We start from the raw sequence: 12,791 nt of genomic DNA on the forward strand, positions 1-12,791 counted from the left end.
ACAATTCAGCTGCAGGAGTTTTTCATCATCAACATTTTAAATCCTGCAGTTAGGTTTTTTTTTTTCCCTCAGAAAAAAAAAAAAAAAAGTGTTTTTCTCCAAGAGGACACAACATATAGGAAAAAACAAGTAAATAATGTGCTGTGATCTTAGCAGGGCTAAGAAAGTCCTTTAAGAGAGATGTCAAAGTCAAATCCAAGCTCCCAACTGGTGCCTCTAAATTTTACCTGTCCAAGGTCAGCATCCTGTGTATCCTTAGGGATCTTCCTGAGATTCATGCAGGTTTTGCTCTCATATCCAGTATTTATTATAGCAGATACTCTGGGGGGTGGAAAGGCAAAGAATAACTAATCAAACACTCAAAAACCTGACTGTAGCAAAGGTCTGCCTGTAAAGAAGTATCTTTTTACTATTGTTCAGGAGGTAAAGGGGAAAATACAATAATTAATCCATTCTTGGGACTGCAACATGCTAATCATCCCTGACCCTTGTTCAAACCTGGAAGGGAATGAGAACAACCTCTGGCTAGGGCAGAATATAAATGTTTGAGGACGGCTGCAAGTGGGAGATCCCTGGGTTAGAGATGTAAATGCAACGGGAGGGGAAAAAACCACTCATGAAAAGCTTGAAATGGAGCAAGTTAATTTTAAAAAAATAAATTAAAGAAAAAAGAATATAACAGATTTAGAAGCTCAGTGAGAGCAAAGACCATTTCTTTGTCTAAATGAGCAAGCTGAGAGATCTAAATGCTAAAGCTGGATGTGGGGCTGAGCTGCAGCAGTGGAGTGGTGGATGTCTGCTGAAGGCAGCTCGGTTTGAATCTACTGAATTAAACAGAGTGTCCACACTGCAGTGATGGGATGGAAATCATTGCTGTCCCTCCCTCATCCTCACTGAGAGACAGGCACTAATTACCACGCCTAATAATTCCTTAATATCACAGAATTATAGAACGGTTTGGGTTGGGAAGGTCCTTAAGGACAATTTTGTTCCACTCCCTGCCTTGGGCAGGGACACCTTCCACTATCCCAGGTTTCTCCAAGCCCTGTCTAACCCAGCCTTGGACACTTCCAGGGATGAAAATGATTATTCTGAAAATTTCCCAGTGTCAAGTCTTAACTACTTCTTGCCAAGGTCAGGATTAAATGTGTGAGATGGAATTTCTTGTTGGGACTCAGATGTTTATCAGTTCTTATCTCTGTCACAGCCTCACAAACCCTGAGTTCTGCAGCACTTCACTCTCACAAACTAAACATGGAGCCCCATCTCTCTCTCTACAAGGCCTTTGAAGGATCAACTGTCCAATTAAGAAATGACACCTCAATTATTTTCCCTTTTAACCCAATAACCAACCACCCGTGGCGGCAATGGGGACTTTTTATCCAATTACACAAAACCACCCAAACCCATGGAATAGAAGGTGAAAAAGGAGGAGGAAGAGGAAGAGGAAGAGGAAGAGGAAGAGGAAGAGGAAGAGGAAGAGGAGAGGAAGAGGAAGAAGAAGGAGAAGAAGGAGAAGGAGAAGAAGAAGAAGAAGAAGAAGAAGAAGAAGAAGAAGAAGAAGAAGAAGCAGCCTCCACCCTAAAACCTCCATCCTGCTTTATATCCATTGCTGTATTCTAAACCCTTAAACTCTGAGTTTCCCACCCTGTGATCTCACACACTTCTATCCAAACTCCACACCCACAATCCCAGTTCTCTCATTCCATTTTGGAAGCTTCTCCATGGCCTCAGGTCAGTGCAGTGTTCTCTTGGGGGTCAGCGCAGAAAATCTAAAATTCTCAGTAACCAGGGTTCCAACACCCCAGGATGTCATTTGGGGAGAAAAAATTGTGGCTAATTCTGGGATGTTCCTGCAGCTCCCAGCAGAATCCTGCTCGGTGTGCAGCAGAGATGCAATGCCCTTAACCAAAGTGGGTATTTTATCCCAAGGAGGTAGAAATGAGATAAGGCTGGGAGCAAGCCAGCTAATCTGGGTCACCAGCTGGGATGCTGCGCAGGAAAAGGCACAGGAGCCTGAATTCTCTGAATGAGAGCAAAACAAAAGGGCAGAGCCATTAGCAGCAGCTCTAATGTTTCTTAACGAGTGGGGATGGCAGAGAAAAATCTGCAGTTGACTTATGTTGGTTTTTAAGCAACAGATGTTTAGGAGAACAACACTGTACAAAACAGAAACTGTGTGGGCTGTTTATTGTCAGGGCAAGAATAATAAGAGCCTCTGCTGTGGAGACAGAGAAAGCTGCCACAGCTCAGCCTGGAGAAAAGAAGGATCCAGGGAGGTCTCATTTTGTCTTTCCAGTAAATAAAAAAGGCTTACAAACAGAAGGACTGGCTTTTTACATGGGCTGATAATCATAGGACAAAGGGGAATGGTTTTAACCCGCCCAGTTTTAATGTGTAGGGCACATTCAGCGTTGTTCTAAAAACATACCTGATGCTGCTTTGTGTCTTTCATTGAGATTTATTCTTCAGGATTGAAGAAATTCGTATCTTGTTTTGTAACAGCAGCAAAAAGCTGCTTGGTGGCCACTTCACATGATGGACTCGAGGTCTGTCAACATCTGGAGATAAAATAATTGTCAGCTCCTGGAAAAGAAGCATCAAATCTCTGAGAAGGACAAATACACTGCCTTGGGCTGAGGAGGAGATCAGCCCCTTCTCTGTCAGTAAGGGCTGGACATGTGCATTAATTCTGCTTTCCCATTCTGCTTCTCAAATTCAAAGTGTATTTAAGATTAGTTTGGAAAAAAAAGGATAAATAATCCCTAATTATGAGCAGCCTGGGATAGTGGAATGCATCCCTGCTCATGGGGTGGAACAAGATGAGCTTTAAGGTTCCTTCAACTCAACCCATTCTGTGATTCTGTTATAAAGTATTACATCTCCATAAAAAATATCAGCTTTGTGAAAACATGAGGGAGATGCAAAGGCAGAGGAAAAAACCAACAAAATTTCAAAATTGCTTTCACTTAAGAAAAAGAAGCATTAAAATGATAATGGCTGAGCAGAAATATCTCATAGCAAGCTCTAGAAAATTAAAAGAAAATTACAAATCAAGACTTAAAGTCTGTTTTTAATCAGCTGTGCTGGTTTATGGATTCAGCCCATCAGCTTGAGCTCTGTGTCAGCCCCATCCTCTGCCAGCCCTCTCCTCCCCCCAGGATTGACACATCCCTGCTTGCTTGCAAGCAAAACCACTGCTTGTCACAGCATGGGATTCTTGTAATTAGGGCCTGAATTCTGCTCCCTCTGCCATCAGTGGTCACCCTGCATTAAAGCAAAAATCACTTTTTAATGAGAGGAAAGGCTCCTGACACAGGATATTTTCCTACTTCAGCACTGAGCAGCTAAATGAGAAATATCCAAAGCATTCTGAGGGAAGGTTTAAAGGAAAGAGTCAGCACTCAGGGCAGACATGTGCCATCAGATTTTTAACAAACCAAGCCCTATTCCCTCCTGAAGAACTCCTTTGATGGACTCTTCTCCCCACAGACTGCAGCATCCTTGCATTCTGAGCATGTCCTGTGTGAGCTTATTAAATTGTTCCTTTAATTAGCCTGATAAAATGAACTCACTGCTCAGAGTTGGGGTTTGCTGTTTAATGTTCAGACAGCTCCAAGAGAAAAACTGCTCCCAAGGAAATAAAGTTCCCTGCTGTTTAAGGGAGATCAAAGAGCCTCCAAATATTAGCCAAGATTATTAGGTTAAAGGGTTTGGTGAAGGGTCCCAAAGACAGACAAAGATCCCCATCCACACACAAACAGAAAAAAAAAAACCCACAAAAACACACAAAAGGACTTTCCTTTTTCCTTTTCCTTTCTTTCCCTTTTCCTTTCTTTCCCCTTTCCTTGCCTTTCCTTGCCTTTCCTTGCCTTGCCTTGCCTTCCCTTCCCTTCCCTTGTTTCTAGGATTCATTATTTCCTTGTCCAAAGGACTTTCCAATCCCAGGAATTTAAATACTTTTATCACAGAATTAAATTCTTCCATTCTGTGATATTAAGGAATTATTAGGCCTGGTACAAACCAGCCCTGGTGGGCCAGCCTGAAGACCAAAGTTGGGCTGATTTAAATAGATTAATGACATAATCTATCCCAAATAGGTAACAAAAATAAAGCTTTTTAAGGGAAAAATTAAATTCCAGACATTTAATTAATCAGCAAGTGAATAAAGAAATATTTACACATCAAATAATGATTTTTTCCTTTTCCCAAGGTCTCCTTTTTACTTATGTTCTGCCTGATCAGCACAAAAATTAAACATGGACCAGTTCCCCAAGCTCAGATCAGGTGGAACATTGTGGCTTCTGCTTTCTCAGACATGAAGAAAAGATTGTGCTTTGCTTTTTCCCCTCATGTCTGCCACTCTAATGAAAGGTGCCACCTCCTTTTACAGGCTTTGCTCCATTAAATCCAGAAGCAATCCTGCTTCAAGGTCAGGTTTTTGTGTTTCACTCAGCCACAAAACAGACCATGGACATGTGAGGCAGCTGCTCACAAATCTGCCCTTTTCAAAGCCTCACCTCATCAAGGCAGGCACCTGTTAGAGATGAACTCAGAGGGAAAAAAAATAGCCTGAGTGCTACAAAAGGAGGATTCCTACACATTAATCCAAAAATTAAACTGGAATCACTCTAAATAAAGATCAAAAGAAAAACCAGTTTTCCCCAAGAGTTGTCATGTTCGTCTGGCTTTGGAGAGTGATAGAGCAGTAAAGTCAATTAGTTCTCTTAACTAATTAGTGACTGAATAGACTGCAAACACGGCAGAGTTTATCTTCAAGGGAAGGCAAATATAACCTAAAGTGTGTCTAAAACTGGATTAAAATGCACAGAGACATATTTTATATAACTTAAATTCTAGGTAATGATCTATATAAGGTCTATGGATTGCTTGGGGCATTTAATCCCATGCTGATAAGGAGAAAGCACAGCTGCCTAATTTACCTTGGAAATGGGAAATATACTTCCAAAATTGCTGTAGAATCATCATTTTGGATACTATTATCATCCTGCATGGTGTTATGAGGATGGTACCTGACAGCTTTGATCACCTTGTGGGTCCCTTGATTGAAGCTGCTCCATCTCCTATAGAGTTCCCTTAACTACATGCCAGGAAATCTAAAAATGACGAGGAGCCATGATCAATAAAACATTTTAGCTTGGAATGGGGCAGTTCTGGGATGGTTCAGTATTTGTCTGGGTGAGCATCTGGAACTTCAGGAGACCTTGAGTACAAGCAAAGGAGCTCAGGGCAAGTGTTAGACCACAAGAGCTGGGTCTGTAACTTGCTGAAAAGTGAGGGAAAAGAAAGAATGGAATATCAGAAGTGACGGGATGGCATTTCAGGGCTGTCCCCACAGCCACATTGTTGCTGGGAAGCATTGAGGAGGGATCCATCTGTCTCCTGCGCTTCTGCCAAATGCAGCTTCTCAAGCCTTGTGAGGAACCCCTGAGGGGGCTGGGGGTGCTCAGCCTGGAGAAAAGGAGACTCAGGGCTGCCCCCATCACTCTCTGCAGCTCCTGAAAGGTGCCTGTGCTCAGCTGGGGCTGGGCTCTTTCTCCAGGAAGTGACAGAACCAGAGCACACATTCTTCAAGTTGTGCCAAGAGAAATACAGGTTGCATATTAGAAAAAAGTTTTTTACAGAAAGAGTGATAAAGTTCTGGAATGGCTGCCCAGGGAGGTGGTGGAGTCCCCATCCCTGGGTGTGTTTAACAAAGCCTGGATGTTGCACTGGGTGCCCGGGTTGAGTTGAGCTGTTGGGGCTGGGTTGGACTCTATGATCTTGAAGGTCTTCCAACCTGGTCATTCTGGGAATTCTGCGAACTTCAGCAATCCTGTCTTTGCATTCCCATCTGCATTCCTGACCTGGGGAAAGCTTCCTAAAGCTGTGCTCAGCACTGAGTGTTGGGTCTTGTGGTCCACAGTGGTGGTGGACACAACCTTCCCCGACAGCATCTTGTGCCAATGGGCAGGAACCAGGAGAGCAGCAGCACACACAGGCATAGACAGACAGACAGACACCCACACACAGACAGAGCAGCTTGGCTGGGAAGGCACAGGAGGTTCCAGGCATGGAGTTGCAATGAGGGTTTATTGGAGTCTAACGAGAGCTTATCAGAATCTAACACTGAAGAGGTCCAGGGATCAAAGACAAAGTAGGTCCAGGGTATAAATCAGGGAAAGAGGAGGAGGAGCCGAGCATCAGGGATCCAATGGTCTGAGGGCTCAGGGGTGGTACACTGGGAAGGGACCAATAGGAAAAGCCAGGGTTGATGGGCGGGGTTACTCAAACCAATGGGAAGACAGGGAAGGGAGAACTTACTAGAACATGGACATAAAAGGGTAAAAGGGGGTAGGGAAGTTCAGCGGGGAGGACAGAACTGGGCAAATCAACAAAGTGGTGCAGAGCGCCATGGGAGAAGCCTCTTAATTAACATAGTGCTGCAGAGCACCATGGGAGAAGCCTCTCTCCTCACGCTATCCTCTGGGGAATGCCCAGAACCTCCCCAGGGCATTGCCATTGCTTTCTCCTCAAATGGCTCACGGGTTTCCACATGGTCTGTTTGAAGCATATTTCATTTTCTTTCTGCTGTGGGGCTGTGGTAACACAGGGATGGTTTTGTTATGGCTGAGTTGAACAGCCTCAAGGCCTTTTCTGCTCATCTCTGACCCAGTGAGGAGGCTTGGGGTCCACAAGAGGTTTAAGGTGGCACAGCAGGGACAGCTGATCCAAATTGATTTGAGGGATATTCCACACCTTGTAACGTGCTCAGCATTTTTTCCACCCATGAGTTTTGTGGCTTGTACTCTCCTGATTCTTCTCCCCATCTCAGGGGAAGGAGCGGGTGAGAACCTGCCTAGTCCTTATTTGCCAGGTTGGTAAAACCACAGCACAAAAACATTCCCAAACTCTTATGCTGTGCACCTTTGACCGTCCCATCTCTACCTACTTCTAAAATTCGCATTTCTCAAAACCCAGTTGAAAAATAAATAAATAAATTTTAAAAATTCCCCTTTGAGACAACCATAAATCAGAGGGACTGAATCAAAGCCGCTGCCTGTCCCATGCCTCCAAATCCCAGAGGGAATTTTGGCTGGGATGGGCTGGTGGGAGATGCGAAGAGCTTGGGGTCCCTCTGCGGGCAGCAGGAGAGGGATGGAGCACGGAGCATCCAGCAGGTCTCCAGCTCCATCTAGTGCCACTCAGCCGGGGAGAGAGAGTGGAAAGAGTTGGAAATTCTGCCAGAAAACTCTTTGGGATGTTAGAATCTTGGATACTGAGAATTTTAAATTTTCTGTGATGAAAGATATAGACATAGAATACTATAATTGATCTGAGGTTGTAGAGAAAGCTTCAAAAATTGGATGATAAAATTAGGATTATAGGTGTGTAGTTTAATTAGAAGCGTGTAATATTATGTAGTAAAATACTTTTTTACTATTTAAAGTTTAAAGTTTCAGAATATAGTAATAAATATAAAACAAGATAGAAGTTTTAGGGCAGTGGGTAGTTGTTATACCTTATTAGTGAAATACTAAAAGACTCAGAGCTTGTAAGACTTTAATATAGATAAGAAATAATGAACACCTGGGTCTAAACATGAGATACCATCTCAAATGCTTTCAATACCGACCCTGACAGAGAAAAGGAAGCCAAGAACCAACAGGATGTGAAGCTAGCAAGGGTAGAAAAGGGTTTGGTCTTTTGGGAAGTGTTGTATTGTTAGCACATTGCAGCTACAGGTCCTTTTAATTTTATTTTTTTTCCCAGAGATTTGAAAAGGATAACTGATGTCTCCAAGGGCTTGAGATGCTCATAAGAATATTAATATATTCCAGAGAGTTGCATTTCAAAGAAAAACTATAAAAGTGTGAGGACCAAACTCTAAATTACTGTTGGCAGACAAAGCTTTATTTACTGACATATACAACAGTGCTATGTGATCTTTCTCTGTGCCAGCAGGGCATAAAAAATCACTTTTTACTCAGTGTTCAGATCTTTTAGATCCAGAATAATGAAGGTGCATCTGTGATTAGTGAAAACAGTGAAGGAATTTTTTTTTATTTTTTATGAAAATGAGCCAGAAAATTTGAACTTTCATGTGATTTCTGTGTTTTCTAAGTGTTGGTCTCATGCACTGCTCATGCACAATAAAAAGTGATGAAGAGTTCATGCTCCACTCTATAAAACCTTATTTTTATTATTTCATCTAGACTGTCACTTTCTCAAGAGTGACTGAAGCAGGACATTGGATTTCAATTTTTTTGGAGGGGAAAACCATTGAGGGCACAGAGATATACAGAAATCACACATTTCATCCTCCATGAAACCACTGAAATGTTCACAGAAGGATTTCTGGGATGTTCCATATCACTCTTTGCAGAGCTGTATTTTGCTCATAGGTTTTGCCTTCCTTGAGCAGCAGCTGAAGACCAGGCACAATGTCCTTAAAAATCTCGAATTAGGTCAGATGTCCATCCTTAGGGACTTGAATTATTCTTTAACTAGCTGCCTGGGGAAAAGAAAAAAAAGATTATTTTATCAGATTCACTGTAGAAATAATTTATTTTTTTGTTTTGACTTGGAGGGTTTCAGTAAAGCATTTAAGCTTTTTGTATAAAAAAACCTCATAAAAATCACACACAAAATCACAGTATTTTGGGGAGAAAAAAGTTACACCTATTTGGAAAATTTTTGAACTAATTTTAAAAAACAGATTACGATTTTTAGAAATGGGATGAGAATGAAAGAACACTTAATTTACAGATTGCCTTCATCTGGTGGCATTCTGCTTCCAGAATTCAGGATTCCATGAGGAAATAACCAATTTCCACTTCCTTCAGGTCTAGCTTTGGATATGCCATGGGAATGACATTAATACTTTGAGGCACAGTCATGAGCAATGTAGAGATCACAGTGTCTCCCCAAATATCTCCTTGTTGGTCTGGTTGCAAATGTTGGATTCAAAGTGTGAGCAAACACTTCTTGGGGTTGTTCTACCCTTTCTCAGAAGCCCAGACAACAATAAAACCTAATTTTAATTTCTTTTTTATAAGGTTACTGGCTCTGCTCAAAGAAAACCCCAACCTGAAACAAAAGAAAAAACCCAACAAGAAAAAAAAAAGAACAAAACCCAAACATTATTTAGAATTCTTTTATTTCTGACTTCATTCTGTCTGTTCTTTTTCCATTTGTCATGGGATTCTCATTTAAATTTATGCAGCAGCAGTCCTTCAAAGAGTTGGCGTTGTACAAACATTTGCCAAGTTTATAAATGTGCATTACACAGACATTTCCTGGTGTACCCACATTTCTGTATGGGTGCCATAATGAAGGGGAAGATTTTAATGAAGACTTAAAATCTGTTCATGTGTTTTCTATTAATGCGTGCATGCTAATAAATCATCGATTTTCTTTCACTTTTCTTAGCTCAAAACACTTTTCCAAGGGCTTGACTTGCCTTTGTTTTCACATAAGTGTAGCATTTATATTCTAACACTTTTCAGTATTTGGCCCCTCCTTACCTGCTCTAGCTTTGCAGAGAAATAAGGAGATAAATTAAGGTGACAAAAACATCACAGAGGGTTTTGGGGATGGTTTCTTTTTTACAGCGTTGATATTTACCATGTTACCTCAGGCAATTTGGGATTTTCCATGAGCTTCACTTAAAAAATGGATATTTTATAAAATCTAAGCACACTATTCCTACTTGTTTGAGATTTGGGATTTTTTGGTTCAGTGGTGTGTGGAAGGGAAGAATGCCAACTAGGCCAGCCTATCTTTTCCATTTGTAAGAAAAAACAGCAAGATGGAAAACCAATAATTTCTGCTCCACTACTTTAAAAATCTCAGTTCTGTGGTGCCTGGACTTCCACACTCTTTTCTTTTTTCTTCCCAACCAACAGCACTGTCTCACCTCCAGTATGAAAGAACCTCAGGCCATGAAGTATTTTCACATTTAGCCAGCAGAAAAAAAAGACAATCTTGCTCTTGCTGCCCCGTGTTCCATGAAATGTCTTTTTAATTATGGTGATTCTACCTTGGTAGCTTTTCCACTATAATAAGCCTTTCCCTGTCAGGAGAAGAAACAATAATAACAACAAGCCCTGCATTAGGAGGAAACATTTAAGCCCTCCATGCCAAGCTCACTGCCATCTATTAATTAGCAGAGGCCACGGGAGCTGTTTTTGTCCCTCTGGGAAGAGAATTTTATTTGCAGCTGATAGTTTATACCTCTTGTAATAGGAGCTGCAGAAATAACCCACAAATCACCTCGTTTCAACCTGAATTGAGGTGCTGAAGCTTCCAGGAAGAGCTCTGGGGATGTGTGCTCAGACCAAGGATGTAATCATGGCTCTTTTTAGGATTCATCTCCCTGCCTGAAAAGCAATTCCAGGAACAAACTGCCAATATGGAAAACTCCATGTTGCTTTCTTCATTCATCCTCGCCCACCTTCTACCTCTGTGTAATTGGATTTGCTGTCAGTATTTCCAGCCAGAATTAGATCCAGCAGCAAGTGTAAATAGCAGTGTTGTTATGTTGTTATTCCCTTAATAACATCTCGGAGAAAAAAATCAGGGGCTCTTAATGGCAATCATTACAATAAAACATTATTGCTGCAAGAGCTTTTATTTCAATAGCAGAATCAACTTTCCAGTCCTGAAATGTTTAAAATGAGAACATACATTGGTCTGTCGGTTGTTGGGTGAGGGATTTTTTTGTTTGTTTGTTTCCTGCTTTTTAAAGCTTTGGAACCTGAAAACCACTCTGAGAGTGGCTGTAGCAAAAAGGTAAAAAGAGCACCACAAACATGCAGTGATCCTTCCAAGAATACCTGGCTGATTTCCAGCAAATCTGCAGCTCAGCAGCTCCTGAAAAATATTCTCGGCCAAATCTGAGAATGGTTTTGTGACTTTTTCCACTGGTCAGTCGCTTTCAGCACAATGGTTTAGGCTCAACTGGTCACATTTGGGTGCTTGTTGATCCATTTGGCCCTAGAAATTGATATTGACTGCTGCTAAAAGGAGGTATTTGTAAAGGGTGATGTTTGATTTCATTCTTTAATCTGCTTGAACCATCACCATCATGAATTTCTGGTATTTCAGTTGCCCTGTGTGTAAATCTTGACTCTTCTCATAGATTAAAGGATTTTTTCACCACCACTATAGCAGGGAGTTTGTGATCTTGTTTTCTGATTTCATTTTTCACAATTATTTTCCATGGGAGAGAAGAAAACTCAGAGAAATAACCACTTTCATCATTTCACACACACACACACACAAAAGGCCAAATATTGAAATAATCACTATAATTTTTGCACCAGGAAACCAAAAGCATAAGCAAAGTTGGTGTGATCAGAGCATGTAAAGGTACCACGTGCCTGAAGCTTCAAGTCACAGTAATTTTGTCTGTATGCAAGAATTATTCACTAATTTTCCAAATAATTCATCTGGGAGAATGAAAATCACTTTACAGAAAATCAACTACCAGGAAAAGGAGATCAGTGGATGTGTAGAAATGACAAACCGCTCAGCACAGAAAGCTCTCTGTTAAAAATATAAATGGAATTATCCCTTTTCAAGAGGAAATTTATGAGTTTATGTTTTCTTGCCTGACTACTATAATTCCAGAGTTTTTCCTTACAGTTTTTGACATACTGGTGGAGAAATAAGAGGAAGACAAACAAAACTGTCTTCAAAAATAAAATGAATTTTTGACAAATAAAGAATTCAACACAATAGGATCTTTGAATAGATAAAGGTTCTAAATCTCAAAGTTTCCCCTCTCTGTGCTTCATGAAACATTTATTTATTCCTGCTCTCCTGGGTGTAAATCAGTTGTAACCCTGAGTTAGTTTTTATGTACATTCTGTTTGTGAGTTTTTCAGTACAGATCAGTCCTAAGGCTGATGTGGTTTTCACCCAGCTATTTTCATTGGGGTTTTGCAATAAGAATTTGCTCACATTATTCAGCACAATATTGTATGAAGTAGGCTCATTCTCTGATTATAATTGTGTAATGCTCTTGCTATTGCACTGTTCTCTAAAAAACAAAACCAAAACCACTTTGTGGTTGAATTCCCTGGTTTTGGTTTTGATTTTAATACCAGAGACTGATGGACCTCTTGTTTCCCTGAGGTAATTACATTTCTGGGCAAATACCAGTGCTCTGATGACCACAGCTTGAGCTGGAAGACCCACAAGAAAGTTTCATCCTTGTAAGACAAGATTCTGTCTCATTTGAGGGTTCTGACTCAGAAATCTTTAGTTACAACATTTTGCCCTCTCAGAAATTGAATCAATTATTTTCCCCTATGTACAACTTGCTTGGCCTTGAGCTCACAAAGTTTCCCTTGTGGGAAAGATTTTGGTTCCTGTTATGATTTCCTTTTTCTTTCATTCTCCTTTCACAAAGTGCCAACACTCAGAATAATGAGTCTCCAGTGAGCAGATCACATAAAGGATTTATGTGTTGGATTCCTTTTATAAGGAGTGCAGTTGCATAAAGGATCTGGTTGGACTAATGGTAAAATGAAAGCTGGTAAATAGTAAAATAAAAATCAGAAAATTCTCATGAAAAAGAGATGCTTAAGTGTGTCTTCTTCTTTTACTATAAATACAAGAATGGCTTGAGAACTTCAGGTGTACATATATACAACAAAAGACTTGAAGAAGGAGAGAAGAACCTCATTCTTTCTAGGACAGGGATGAATGGATGAATGAATTAATCAGTGAGGAATGATGGCTGACAATACATCAGACTTGTGTCTGTATTTTCTTCTATTTAG

The sequence above is a fragment of the Camarhynchus parvulus genome, chromosome 2 (genome assembly GCF_901933205.1).
Source record: "Camarhynchus parvulus chromosome 2, STF_HiC, whole genome shotgun sequence".
In the NCBI taxonomy this organism is placed as follows: Eukaryota; Metazoa; Chordata; class Aves; order Passeriformes; family Thraupidae; genus Camarhynchus; species Camarhynchus parvulus.